This window comes from Triticum aestivum, chromosome 7A, assembly GCF_018294505.1.
Source record: "Triticum aestivum cultivar Chinese Spring chromosome 7A, IWGSC CS RefSeq v2.1, whole genome shotgun sequence".
Taxonomy (NCBI): Eukaryota; Viridiplantae; Streptophyta; class Magnoliopsida; order Poales; family Poaceae; genus Triticum; species Triticum aestivum.
Window position 1 is genome coordinate 332959233 of NC_057812.1, and position 15707 is coordinate 332974939.

Here is a 15707-nt window from a genome sequence, read left to right on the forward strand (position 1 = left end):
CCCACCGCTCCACGGGTCCCCGGAAGCCCTGCATCGCCGCCACGTCGCCGTTCCCCTCTTCGGCTCCGATCATCGTCGCCGTCGAATTCGTCGTCTCCGGCACGTCCCCGAGCCCGCTTCGATGCCCACTGCAACCGCGGTGAGCTACGCCACCGTTTCCCCCTCTTCTCCCCCTCGTTCCCTCACCATAGCCTCCTCCCCACCACGGCCGAACCTCCGCCGTCGCCGAGCTCGCCGTCGACGCAGCTCCGGTGACCATTTGGTCACCCCGGCGAGTCCAACAAGTTCGCAAGACCCCGTAGAGCATTCCTAGCGCCTCGCTTTGCTCGACTTCGAGCCCCAACCCCATTCCCGTGCACGACCGAACCCCGGCAGCCGCAGCCGAGCTCGCCGCCGTCGACTCCGGCCACCCCAACCCAAACGGACTCCGCCAAGAGCTGCGGGTCGTCCTCAGCTCCACTCCGGTGGTCTCCGCGGCCCCTCTGGTGGCCGAAATGGCCAAAACCACTCCCGCCGCCGCGTCGGGCTCGCCGGCGGCTAAACGCCGGCAGCCGACTTTGACTTTGACCACGGGTGGGCCCTGGTTGACTCCCCTGAGTCAATGACAGGTGGGGCCAGCCCTGTTAATTAAACAGGATTAGTTTTAATTAACTTTTAATTAAATTAATCACCCTGACATGCGGGACCCACTGTCAGGTTTGACCCAGACCTGTTCCGTTGACCTGCTGACGTCATACTGACGTCAGGCTGACGCAGTAATTGATTTTCTGGATTTAAATTAAATCAGGAAATTCCAGAATATTAATTAAACTTCAAAAATTCATAACTTTTATTCTGTAACTCCAAATTGGACAAATTATATATGAAAAATGATCAGAAAAATCCAATCTATCCATCTGTAATATTTTCATGCATGATCAAACAAGTTAAATTGATGTTTTAAGCAGAATAAGGAAAAGCACTTAAAGAGGCCATGTTTGAGTTTGAAATTTGAATCCTTGATTCAAATTTGTTCAAACCCCTCTGGTTTTAGTTGCATTAGCCCAACACACTCATATTGCCATGTTTCATGCATGCATCATATTGTTGCACATTGTTTGGTGATGCTTGTGTATCGATGTCCTTTGCGACAGGTTCTGTCTCCGAGGAGTACCGTGATTACCCTAACGAAGAATCATATCCGAGCATCGAACCATCAGGCAAGCAACCAACCATTTGATCATATCGATACAATCCCATGTTCTCGCTCCTGCTCTCTTTTACTGCATTAAGACAACGCGATTCAAACTGCTGTGTGCTACGGTAGTTGAACCCATTTCCTCTGCATGACCTGTCATTGCCACAGTAACTAGATGAAACCCACTAGCATGTGTAGGAGTTGATTGAGCCATATGTATGTGTTGTTCCTACCTTGCTATGCCTGCTATGCTTAGAGTCGTGTCAGGTCTGGTTCATCTGGGTGATGGCTAGAGTGAAATGATTATGTCGGTAATAAGAGTGGTGTGGTGAACACGATTTGGTAAAGGTATCGATGAGAGGCCATGTAGGAGTACATGGTGGGTTGTTTCATTGAAGCCGACCTTAAGCACTGAGATCTGTATGTGTGATTTAAGATTCAGCTACTACCATGCATTGGGCCCTGAAATATGACCCCGCTCGACTTCTTATTCACCCTAGCTCTCTGTCCAGGAGTTGCAAGTAGTTTCTGGTGTTTGTAGCCTACTGGAGGCCGTGGACAGCGCTGACCGTAGGGGTGGGCTGTGATGCGGTAGGTACGTGGCACGGTGTACTGAATACCCGTTAGGTATCTCGGGAACCCTGTTCACATCGTTCGGGGCCGTATGGGAAACCTCGGCCGGACTCCCTGCGGATGGAACCTGAATAGGCGATAAACCTGGACTAGAGGCTTAAGTGTTTAGGTAGGTCGTGGTCTACACCCACGTCGGCTTTCGCTTGAAGTCTGCCGAGCACATGTCGTGTGCAGACGCTAAGTGGTGGAAACATGTATGAAGAAGTACACCCCTGCAGGGTTATCATGATCTATTCGAATAGCCGCGTCCGCGGTAAAGGACTACTTGGTTGCCTATACAGTTCATAGACAAGTAAATGGAAACTACTAAAAGCCTCAAGATAAGTGTGAGTGCCGAGGATGGCTCTTCCGTAGGAAGACGGAGGTTATCCTCGGTAGTGTATTGAAGTGGTGAGTAGTGGACTCGTGTGCGCAAAACATTTGAAGTTGGTGTATCGTAGGATAGTCTAGCCAAGAGTCAAAGCTAGCTTGCTGCAATAACTCCACCAACCCTTCTTGATACTATGCATGTATGTAGGATCTGATGTAAGTCTTGCTGAGTACCTTTGTACTCATGTTGCTATAATCTACATTTTTACAAAAGACGCTGCAACCCCTTCTGATGGGTTCTATGTAGACGTTGACATCAACGAGTAGGCTAAAGACCCAGGTGGTGACCCTGAGCTTGTGATGGACCACGTAGTATAGTTAGGCTTCCAAGCCTCTTTTATTTTACTAGTTGTCTGTACCCAGACAATGTACTTCCGCTGCTGGCTTATATGATTGTATGACTTGTATGTTGGGTCGTGAGACCCGTACCTTTGTGAATGTTATGTATGGCTCCCTGAGCCTTAAATAAAGTACTTGTGTCATAGAGTCATGTTGTGATGCTTCGTTGTATTTGCACATATCGAGCATATTGTGTGTATGATTGAAATGCTTGGTATGTGTGGGATCTGACTATCTAGTTGTTTATCTTTAGTAGCCTCTCTTACCGGGAAATGTCTCCTAGTGTTACCGCTGAGCCATGGTAGCTTGCTACTGCTCTGGAACACTTAGGCTGGCCGGCATGTGTCCTTCTTCGTTCCTGTGTCTGTCCCTTCGGGGAAATGTCACGCTTTGAGTACCGGAGTCCTGTTAGCCCGCTACAGCCCGGTTTACCGGAGTCCTGCTAGCCCAGTGCTACAGCCCGGACCCACTTGCTGATGACCGACACGTTCGAAGCTGGGTCATGGATGCCTGTCCCTGTAAGTCTGTGCCACTTTGGGTTTACGACTAGTCATGTCAGCCCGGGCTCCTTATCATATGGATGCTAGCGACACTATCATATACGTGAGCCAAAAGGCGCAAACGGTCCCGGGCAAAGGTAAGACGACACCCGTGGGGATACCGTGCGTGAGGCCGCAAAGTGATATGAGGTGTTACCGGCTAGATCGATGTGACATCGAGTCGGGGTCCTGACATTTGCCTTCTTGATACTATGCATGTATGTAGGATCTGATGTAAGTCTTGCTGAGTACCTTTGTACTCATGTTGCTATAATCTACATTTTTACAGAAGACGCTGCAACCCCTTCTGATGGGTTCTATGTAGACGTTGACATCAACGAGTAGGCTAAGACCCAGGTGGTGACCCTGAACTTGTGGAGGACCACGTAGTATAGCTAGGCTTTCCAAGCCTCTTTTATTTTACTAGTTGTCTGTACTCAGACAAGTTACTTCCGCTGCTGGTTTGTATGACTGTATGACTTGTATGTGGGGTCGTGAGACCCGTACCTTTGTGTATGTTATGTATGGCTCACTGAGCCTTAAATAAAGTACTTGTGTCATAGAGTCATGTTGTGATGCTTCGTTGTATTTGCACATATCGAGCATATTGTGTGTATGATTGAAATGATTGGTATGTGTGGGATCTGACTACCTAGTTGTTTATCTTTAGTAGCCTCTCTTACCGGGAAATGTCTCCTAGTGTTACCGCTGAGCCATGGTAGCTTGCTACTGCTCTGGAACACTTAGGCTGGCCGGCATGTGTCCTTCTTCGTTCCTGTGTCTGTCCCTTCGGGGAAATGTCACGCTTTGAGTACCGGAGTCCTGTTAGCCCGCTACAGCCCGGTTTACCGGAGTCCTGCTAGCCCAGTGCTACAGCCCGGACCCACTTGCTGATGACCGACACGTTCGAAGCTGGGTCATGGATGCCTGTCCCTGTAAGTCTGTGCCACTTTGGGTTTACAACTAGTCATGTCAGCCTGGGCTCTTTATCATATGGATGCTAGCGACACTATCATATACGTGAGCCAAAAGGCGCAAACGGTCCCGGGCAAAGGTAAGGCGACACCCGTGGGAATACCGTGCGTGAGGCCGCAAAGTGATATGAAGTGTTACCGGCTAGATCGATGTGACATCGAGTCGGGGTCCTGACAGCGTTGAATTAAATCAGGAAATTCCAGAATATTAATTAAACTTCAAAAATTCATAACTTTTATTCTGTAACTCCAAATTGGACAAATTATATATGAAAAATGATCAGAAAAATCCAATCTATCCATCTGTACCATTTCCATGCATGATCAAACAAGTTAAGTTGATGTTTTAATCAGAACAAGAAAAGGCACTTTAAAAGGCCATATTTGAATTTGAAATTTGAATCCTTGATTCAAATTTGTTCAAACCCTTCTGGTTTTAGTTGCATTAGCCCAACACACTCATATTGCCATGTTTCATGCATGCATCATATTGTTGCATATTGTTTGGTGATGTTTGTGTATCGATGTCCTTTGCGACAGGATCTGTCCCCGAGGAGTACCGTGATTACCCTAACGAAGAACCGTATCCGTGCAACGAACCATCAGGCAAGCAACCAACCATCTGATCATATCGATACAATCCCATGTTCTCGCTCCTGCTCTCTTTTACTGCATTAAGACAACGCGATTCAAACTGCTGTGTGTTACGGTAGTTGAACCCATTTCCTCTGCATGACCTGCCATTGCCACAGTAACTAGATGAAACCCACTAGCATGTGTAGGAGTTGATTGAGCCATATGTATGTGTTGTTCCTACCTTGCTAAGCCTGCTATGCTTAGAGTCGTGTCAGGTCTGGTTCATCTGGGTGATGGGCTAGAGTGAAATGATTATGTTGGTAATGAGAGTGGTGTGGTGAACACGATTTGGTAAAGGTATCGATGAGAGGCCATGTAGGAGTACATGGTGGGTTGTTTCATTGAAGCCGACCTTAAGCACTGAGATCTGTATGTGTGATTTAAGAATCAGCTACTACCATGCATTGGGCCCGAAACCAATGGACCCTCTCGACTTCTTATTCACCCTAGTTCTCCGTCCAGGAGTTGCAAGTAGTTTCTGGTGTTTGTAGCCTACTGGAGGCCGTGGACAGCGCTGACCGTAGGGGTGGGCTGTGATGCGGTAGGTACATGGCACGGTGTACCGAATACCCGTTAGGTATCTCGGGAACCCTGTTCACATCGTTCGGGGCCGTATGGGAAACCTCGGCCGGACTCCCTGCGGATGGAACCTGAATAGGCGATAAACCTGGACTGGAGGCTTAGGTGATTAGGTAGGTCGTGGCCGACACCCACGTTGGGCTTCCGCTTGAAGGTTGCCGAGTACATGTCGTGTAAGCGACGGTAAGTGGTGAGAGCATGTATGAAGAAGTACACCCCTGCAGGGTTAACATGATCTATTCGAATAGCCGCGTCCGCGGTAAAGGACTACTTGGTTGCCTATACAGTTCATAGACAAGTAAATGGAAACTACTAAAAGCCTCAAGATAAGTGTGAGTGCCGAGGATGGCTCTTCCGTAGGAAGACGGAGGTGGATCCTCGGTAGTGTATTGAAGTGGTGAGTAGTGGACTCGTGTGCGCAAAACCATTTCAAATTGGAGTATCGTAGGATAGCTTAGCCAAGAGTCAAAGCTGGCTTGCTGCAATAACTCCACCAACCCTTCTTGATACTATGCATGTATGTAGGATCTGATGTAAGTCTTGCTGAGTACCTTTGTACTCATGTTGCTATAATCTACATTTTTACAGAAGACGCTGCAACCCCTTCTGATGGGTTCTATGTAGACGTTGACATCAACGAGTAGGCTAAAGACCCAGGTGGTGACCCTGAACTTGTGGAGGACCACGTAGTATAGCTAGGCTTTCCAAGCCTCTTTTATTTTACTAGTTGTCTGTACTCAGACAAGTTACTTCCGCTGTTGGCTTGTATGACTGTATGACTTGTATGTTGGGTCGCGAGACCCGTACCTTTGTGTATGGTATGTATGGCTCCCTGAGCCTTAAATAAAGTACTTGTGTCATAGAGTCATGTTGTGATGCTGCGTTGTATTTGCACATATCGAGCATATTGTGTGTATGATTGAAATGCTTGGTATGTGTGGGATCTGACTATCTAGTTGTTTATCTTTAGTAGCCTCTCTTACCGGGAAATGTCTCCTAGTGTTACCGCTGAGCCATGGTAGCTTGCTACTGCTCTGGAACACTTAGGCTGGCCGGCATGTGTCCTTCTTCGTTCCTGTGTCTGTCCCTTCGGGGAAATGTCACGCTTTGAGTACCGGAGTCCTGTTAGCCCGCTACAGCCCGGTTTACCGGAGTCCTGCTAGCCCAGTGCTACAGCCCGGACCCACTTGCTGATGACCGACACGTTCGAAGCTGGGTCATGGATGCCTGTCCCTGTAAGTCTGTGCCACTTTGGGTTTACGACTAGCCATGTCAGCCCGGGCTCTTTATCATATGGATGCTAGCGACACTATCATATACGTGAGCCAAAAGGCGCAAACGGTCCCGGGAAAAGGGTAAGACGACACCCGTGGGAATACCGTGCGTGAGGCCGCAAAGTGATATGATGTGTTACCAGCTAGATCGATGTGACATCGAGTCGGGGTCCTGACAGCGTTGGCATCAGAGCCGGACTGCCTGTAGGTTCTCCAAGCCAAACTGGTCGATGTTGAGTCTAGAAATTCTTTAGTTATATGTAGGGGAATTGTTTGTGGGTTGGAACGTAAGGCTCTTTTTACTTCTTATACCTTATGATATTCTGATCTGAGTCAGTCCATTCTTCCACCGGGGTTAAGGAATTAGGATCTATTCTCTCTATCAGGATCACGTGTTACTAATCAGTAGTACCTTATAAGTTTGATGGATACAAGCCTAGTTCAGTTCTACTACCACATTATGTTGCCAGAATGGTTTCAGAACTTTGATATGATGATGTTGAGTGTGTACGAAATCCTTTGTCAAATGTCTCAAAATCCTTTTTGAGCATTTACAGCTGTTATGCTGCCGAAATTTTGCTAGAAATTCTAATGCCTTTGCATTATGATTATGATTTCAGATGGCCACTCGCGACCTTAATCAAGTGGTTCGCCTGACTCGATGCCTAGATGTACCCGGCCATACTGCCAAGTTGGTCAGGGTAATGACTGAGGCTGGATACCGCTGGTATCCTGAGTACACGGTCGAAGAGCAATTTCGGGACTTCAATCAAAGCCAGTATCTCTGCACTGTCAGGATATTTCCATCTTATCCTGGATCCACCGTGCCTCTTCACTGCTCCTATGGACTCGGGGTTACTATTGAGATGGCTGTGCAGGACGCCGCCTACTCTATGATGACCATCATGCGAGTCAAATCTGGTTTATTTCGGGACTCTGATTTCCGGTATATGCCAGGATCACTTCCGGGAGCACAAGGATATCTCCAGGCTATCTATGCTGACTCCACTCAGGAGGATTCACGGACTCGCACCACTGCTGAGATGCTCGAGGATAAGGACCGTGAAAATCGGGCCTTGAGGTTAGAGCTCTTCAATACCCGTGCTGACCACTGGGCCACTTTGACTCGGTTCGCACCGGCGGTACAAGCTGGATTCTCAGATATGCGCGATCTCTATCCTGTGAGATCTGATCTGCCAGACGTGATGGTTTGGCGTGATGTAGGAGGCATCACCCCACCTCGCGGTCCCCGCAGGCCACCGTCTGTTGGTCCAAGGCCTCATCCTAGCCCCTATGGTCCACAAGCTCCGCGAGACCGTCTGTTTCCGGATGATCATGTTGAGCTTCCATGCTATGGAGGTGACTTCTACGAGGACTACTACGGATCGGTCTGAGTAGTGGTAGTATCACTAGTTCGCACTAGCCGTGTCGTCTATCGTCCTGCGTGACTCGTGGGATATGACCTAGTTGTACTCTTTCCGGAGGTGTAGAAAAATAATGTATAGGATCTTGGAATGCCTCCGATGAGATGTAATCCTTTTTCTCACCGTAATAGTACTTTGTTTGGTCTTGTACTAAACCTTGTATGGTGTGTATGACGATGTAATAAAAGAAGCAGTTTCTGTATCTACCATGTCATACGGATGATCATCTTGCATTCCGAGTTATTCCTTACATTATGTATCCTATGTCGGAATTTTATCATTCTGACTAAATCATTGTCTTGTTTACCTAGGATGGTCAACACGCGCGCTAACCCTGCTTCCCAAGAGCAGGCCGAAGGCAGTGAGGGCAGGAATGAAAATCTGCCTCATCCTCCTTCACTAGCCGAGGTTATGATGGAAGCTGAGAGAAACAAGCGGGAGACAAACCGTTTGTTGGAGCGTATTGAACAGAACACAGCACACCATCAGAGGGCTAACGTGGTGTCACTCAGTGATTTTATCAAACTGCATCCACCCACGTTCCACCACTCCGTTGAGCCTCTCGACGCCGATGACTGGCTTCGCAGTATCTCTCACAAGCTGCGTTCCGCGCTGGTAGCGGAGGCCGACAAGGTCACCTTTGCCGCATATCATCTTGAAGGCCCCGCCAGTCTATGGTGGGAGAATTATGGAGCTATGCGCCCAGCGGGCCATGTCACTACTTGGGCTGAGTTCAGCGAGGCTTTTCGTGAACATCACATTCCGGAGGGTCTCATGGACCGTAAACGTGAAGAATTTTGCAATTTCACCCAAGGCCGACTCTCTGTGGATGTCTATAGCAGGGAGTTTGGTAATCTCGCGCGATATGCAACTGAGGAAGTGTCTACTGACGCCAAGAAGCAAGCAAGGTTCCGTAAGGGCCTTAGTCCTGAGCTTCGCCGCGACCTCCGTCTGCATGAGTGCACATCTTTTTCGAAACTTGTCAACAAAGCCATCAGTGCTGAAACTGGTCAGACTGACTATGACGCAACACGCAAGCATGGACGTGACATGGGTTCCTCATCCGGTGCTGGTCCTCAGAAGCGCCGCGTGTGGGTGCCCAACACCGCTCTGCCACCCAGATTCACACCGAGGCAATCTTTCCAGGCGCCTCGCCCTGTTCAACAGTCTGCACCGGCCAAGCCCTATGGGGGTCCAACCAATAATGCTCCTCCACGTACCAGTTCCGTGACTTGTTTCAAATGTGGAGAATCTGGTCACTATATGCGTGAGTGTCCCCAGACCAACCCCAATCAATCTGCTAAAGCTGTTGGCCGTGGCAAGCCGACAGGGAAGGTGTTTCATGCTAAACCGGTCACCGCTTCACGTGGCCATGTCAATTGTATCTCTGCCGAAGAAGCTCAAGAGGACCCCAACGTCGTTCTCGGTACGCTTCTTGTTAACTGCCACCCGGCATCTGTTCTTTTCGATACAGGAGCCTCTCATTCTTTTATATCTGAAAATTATGCTCGTTTGCATAACGTTGCATTCTGTGACTTGCCATCCACTATGGAAATCTCTACCCCTGGGTCTAGATGGCAGACCTCTAGGGTAAGTTATGGAAATGAGATCCAAGTCGACAGACTTGTTTTCCTTGCATCTTTGATAGCCCTTAAATCTTCGGATGTTAATATCATTTTGGGTATGGACTGGATGTCAGCTCATCAAGCCAAAATTGATTGCTTCTCTAGGACTGTTCAACTCACCCATCCTTCGGGGAAGATAGTTAATGTCTTCACCCGAATAGCCAAGCGACAATTATATTCTCTTAACGCCAGCCCTTTGCCAGACCTTGAGGACGTTCCGGTAGTCCGTGACTTTCCGGATGTCTTTCCAGAGGAATTGCCAGGTGTTCCACCTGACAGGGATGTTGAGTTTGTAATAGACCTCATTCCAGGAACCGTTCCGATTGCTAGAAGACCCTATAAGATGGCACCCCTAGAACTAGCCGAGCTTAAGAAACAACTCGATGAGTCCTTGAAAAAGGGTTTCATCCGACCTAGTTCATCTCCGTGGGCTTGCCCCGTCCTATTCGTCAAGAAGAAGGATGGTACGGACCGGATGGTTGTAGATTACCGACCTGTCAATTTGGTCACAATCAAGAACAAATATCCACTTCCCAGGATCAACGATCTGTATGATCAGCTCGCTGGATCCTCAGTCTTCTCCAAGATGGATTTGAGGTTGGGCTACCATCAAATCAAAATCAGAAACGGGGACATTCCTAAAACGGCCTTTGTTACTCGTTATGGCCAATACGAGTACACCGTCATGTCCTTCGGTTTAACCAACGCTCCAGCCACCTTTTCTCGGTTAATGAACTCAATCTTCATGGAGTATTTGGATAAGTTCGTCGTAGTTTATCTCGATGATATACTCATCTACTCCAAGAACGAGGAAGGACATGCCGAACATCTAAGGCTAGTGTTGAAGAAACTTCGAGAGCATCGCCTTTATGCCAAATTTTCTAAATGTGAATTCTGGTTGCCAGAAGTGACCTATCTGGGTCATGTAATATCTTGTAAAGGTATTGCTGTTAACCCTGAGTGAGTTCAAGCCGTCCTTAATTGGACTCCACCTGAATCGGTCAAGCAAGTTCGGAGTTTTCTAGGCTTAGCGAGCTATTGCCGTCGCTTTGTCGAGAACTTCTCCAAAGTTGCCAAACCTCTAACCGAACTCCTCAAGAAAGATAAGAAGTTCGAATGGACTCCACAATGTGAGCACAGCTTTCAGGAACTGAAAAGACGCCTGACCTCTGCTCCCGTACTGGTACCGCCAGACTTCTCCAAGGACTTTGTTATCTACTGCGACGCCTCGCGACAAGGACTAGGTTGCATTCTCATGCAAGATCGACATGTAATTGCTTACGCTTCACGGCAATTGCACCCACATGAGGAGAATTATCCTACTCATGATCTAGAGCTTGCAGCCGTAGTCTATGCACTTAAGACCTGGCGACATTACCTCCTCGGTAATCGTTGCGAAATATTCACTGATCACCAAAGCCTGAAGTACATTTTCACCCAACCGGATCTGAATCTCAGGCAAAGACGTTGGGTTGAATTGATTACAGACTTCGATTTAGGAATAACCTACACCCCAGGGAAAGCCAACGTCATGGCTGATGCGCTAAGTCGTAAATCTTATTGTAACAACCTGATGTTACAACAAAGTCAACCGCTTCTCCATGAGGAATTTCGGAAGCTTAACCTTCACATTGTTCCTCAAGGTTTTCTTTCCACCTTGGTAGCAAAACCTACTCTTACGGATCAAATCATCGCTGCCCAAAAGCGAGATAAGGGAATATCTAAAATCAAAGAGAACATTGCTAGCGGAGGTGCTAGTTGTTTCTCCACAAATGATCATGGTGTTGTGTACTTTGAGAACCGTCTAGTAGTTCCCAAAAACCAGCATCTACGGCTGCTGATCCTTAAGGAGGCTCATGAATCTCCTCTCACCATTCATCCCGGTAGTACTAAGATGTATCAGGACCTACGCCAGAGGTTCTGGTGGACTAGGATGAAAAGATAAATTGCTCAGTATATTGCTAATTGCGACGTCTGTCGTCGTGTAAAAGCAGAGCATCAACGGCCTGCTGGCACCCTTCAACCCTTAGCTATTCCTGAATGGAAATGGGATAAAATTAGTATGGATTTTATTACCGGTTTTCCCAGGACCAAGAGAGGGAATAATGCTATTTTCGTCGTGGTCGATCGTCTTTCCAAAGTAGCTCATTTCTTACCTGTTCGTGAGAGTATAACCGCTAGTCAGCTGGCAGATCTGTACATCTCCCGAATAGTGTCTCTCCATGGTGTTCCTTTGGAAATTAACTCCGATCGAGGAAGTCTTTTCACCTCTCGATTTTGGGAAAGTTTCCAAAATGCTATGGGAACCCGTCTCTCCTTTAGCACCGCTTTCCACCCTCAGTCGAGTGGTCAAGTGGAACGCGTCAATCAGATTCTAGAAGACATGCTCCGAGCCTCCGTTATCTCTTTCGGAATGGACTGGGAGAAGTGTCTTCCATTTGCCGAATTCGCTTACAACAACATCTATCAATCTAGCTTGGGTAAAGCCCCTTTTGAAGTTCTCTATGGACGACGATGTCGAACACCCCTTAACTGGTCAGAGACCGGGGAAAGACAATTCTTTGGCCCGGACATGATTCAGGAAGCAGAAGATCAAGTTCGTATCGTTCGTGAAAAGTTGAAAACAGCCCAATCTCGCCAAAAGAGTCAATATGACCGAAAACATAGGGCTATGACTTTCGAGGTTGACGAGAAGGCTTATCTTCGGGTCACCCCTCTGAAGGGAACCCATCGTTTCGGTATCAAAGGCAAATTGGCTCCTCGTTACATTGGACCTTTTCGCATTCTTGCCAAACGAGGAGAAGTTGCCTACCAATTGGAACTACCTCCGCATCTCTCCAGAGTTCACGATGTCTTCCACGTTTCTCAACTCAGGCGTTGCTTCTCGGATCCTATCCGTGAAGTGGACCACGAAACGCTTGATCTCCAAGATGATCTTACATATCGAGAGTACCCCATTCGTATCCTCGATCAAGCCGAACGTACCACGCGATGTCATAATATCAAGTTTCTCAAGGTTCAATGGTCGCATCATTCTGAGGATGAAGCAACTTGGGAAAGGGAGGATCGTCTTCGACTCGAGTATCCCGCCTTCTTCCCGGAGGAACCCAAATCTCGGGACGAGATTCTTTTGAGTGGGGGTGAGTTGTCACACCCTAGCTAGTCATGCATTAGAGTGTTGCATCATGTTTACTCATTCATCAGAAACTTGAAATGGGGATGACAGAACCCCCAGTCCCCTCTGAAACCAACTAGGGCTACTAAAATAATTTTTCAATGAACCTGAAATGCCCTTCTAAAATGCCCATCATTTTTGTCTTGGTTCAGAACATCTGCCAAAAATGGTGCACATTTTCCTAGGCCATCCTAGGGTTTTTGAATTAAATCATAAATATTTGAATTTGGGCATTTAAAATAATATAAAATAGTTAAATGCTCAAATATCTCCAAACTAAAATGTTTCATGTTGGAAATAATCCAACTATGGGCCAGGAATAGTTTGGTGATTTTTGAAGTTGCCTAGGTATTTTATTTAATTCAACAAAGTTGCAGATATATTAAATAAAACAGAAAACAGAAGAAAAAGGGAAAAACTTACCTGGGCTCCTCCCTGTGCGGCCCAGCCAGCTGGCCGGCCCAGCCAGCAACCGACCCAGCCCAGCACTGTAGCCCTCCGTCGTCTTCCTCCCCTCGCCCCGAAGCTGCTGCGTGCTCGCGCGCGCACGGCCACGCGACCACCTCCTGCTTGCCGACGACCTCCTGGCCGCGTGGACGACGCCCGCAGCCCGTCCCGATCCCCCCTGCTCTCTCTCACTCTCCCCGGCTCTTTCCTTCCTCTCCCTCGCTCTCTCTCTCTCACGGCCGAACACCACCGTCGCCGCCGTTCGCCACAGCAGCCATCTCCGGCCACCCCTCGCTCCCCCCGACTAGCTCAGAAGCTCCGCCACAACTCCCTCTTCCTCCCCACCGCTCCACGGGTCCCCGGAAGCCCTGCATCGCCGCCACGTCGCCGTTCCCCTCTTCGGCTCCGATCATCGTCGCCGTCGAATTCGTCGTCTCCGGCACGTCCCCGAGCCCGCTTCGACGCCCACTGCAACCGCGGTGAGCTACGCCACCGTTTCCCCCTCTTCTCCCCCTCGTTCCCTCACCATAGCCTCCTCCCCACCACGGCCGAACCTCCGCCGTTGCCGAGCTCGCCGTCGACGCAGCTCCGGTGACCATTTGGTCACCCCGGCGAGTCCAACAAGTTCGCAAGACCCCGTAGAGCATTCCTAGCGCCTCGCTTTGCTCGACTTCGAGCTCCAACCCCATTCCCGTGCACGACCGAACCCCGGCGGCCGCAGCCGAGCTCGCCGCCGTCGACTCCGGCCACCCCGACCCAAACGGACTCCGCCAAGAGCTGCGGGTCGTCCTCAGCTCCACTCCGGTGGTCTCCGCGGCCCCTCTGGTGGCCGAAATGGCCAAAACCACTCCCGCCGCCGCGTCGGGCTCGCCGGCGGCTAAACGCCGGCAGCCGACTTTGACTTTGACCACGGGTGGGCCCTGGTTGACTCCCCTGAGTCAATGACAGGTGGGGCCCAGCCCTGATAATTAAACAGGATTAGTTTTAATTAACTTTTAATTAAATTAATCACCCTGACATGCGGGACCCACTGTCAGGTTTGACCCAGACCTGTTCCGTTGACCTGCTGACGTCACACTGACGTCAGGCTGACGCAGTAATTGATTTTCTGGATTTAAATTAAATCAGGAAATTCCAGAATATTAATTAAACTTCAAAAATTCATAACTTTTATTCTGTAACTCCAAATTGGACAAATTATATATGAAAAATGATCAGAAAAATCCAATCTATCCATCTGTACTATTTTCATGCATGATCAAACAAGTTAAATTGATGTTTTAAGCAGAATAAGGAAAAGCACTTAAAGAGGCCATGTTTGAGTTTGAAATTTGAATCCTTGATTCAAATTTGTTCAAACCCCTCTGGTTTTAGTTGCATTAGCCCAACACACTCATATTGCCATGTTTCATGCATGCATCATATTGTTGCACATTGTTTGGTGATGCTTGTGTATCGATGTCCTTTGCGACAGGTTCTGTCTCCGAGGAGTACCGTGATTACCCTGACGAAGAATCATATCCGAGCATCGAACCATCAGGCAAGCAACCAACCATTTGATCATATCGATACAATCCCATGTTCTCGCTCCTGCTCTCTTTTACTGCATTAAGACAACGCGATTCAAACTGCTGTGTGCTACGGTAGTTGAACCCATTTCCTCTGCATGACCTGTCATTGCCACAGTAACTAGATGAAACCCACAGCATGTGTAGGAGTTGATTGAGCCATGTGTATGTGTTGTTCCTACCTTGCTATGCCTGCTATGCTTAGAGTCGTGTCAGGTCTGGTTCATCTGGGTGATGGGCTAGAGTGAAATGATTATGTCGGTAATGAGAGTGGTGTGGTGAACACGATTTGGTAAAGGTATCGATGAGAGGCCATGTAGGAGTACATGGTGGGTTGTTTCATTGAAGCCGACCTTAAGCACTGAGATCTGTATGTGTGATTTAAGATACAGCTACTACCATGCATTGGGCCCTGAAATATGACCCCGCTCGACTTCTTATTCACCCTAGCTCTCTGTCCAGGAGTTGCAAGTAGTTTCTGGTGTTTGTAGCCTACTGGAGGCCGTGGACAGCGCTGACCGTAGGGGTGGGCTGTGATGCGGTAGGTACGTGGCCGGGTGTACCGAATACCCGTTAGGTATCTCGGGAACCTTGTTCACATCATTCGGGGCCGTATGGGAAACCTCGGCCGGACTCCCTGCGGATGGAACCTGAATAGGCGATAAACCTGGACTAGAGGCTTAAGTGTTTAGGTAGGTCGTGGTCTACACCCACGTCGGCTTTCGCTTGAAGTCTGCCGAGCACATGTCGTGTGCAGACGCTAAGTGGTGGAAACATGTATGAAGAAGTACACCCCTGCAAGGTTATCATAATCTATTCGAATAGCCGCGTCCGCGGTAAAGGACTACTTGGTTGCCTATACAGTTCATAGACAAGTAAATGGAAACTACTAAAAGCCTCAAGATAAGTGTGAGTGCCGAGGATGGCTCTTCCGTAGGAAGACGGAGG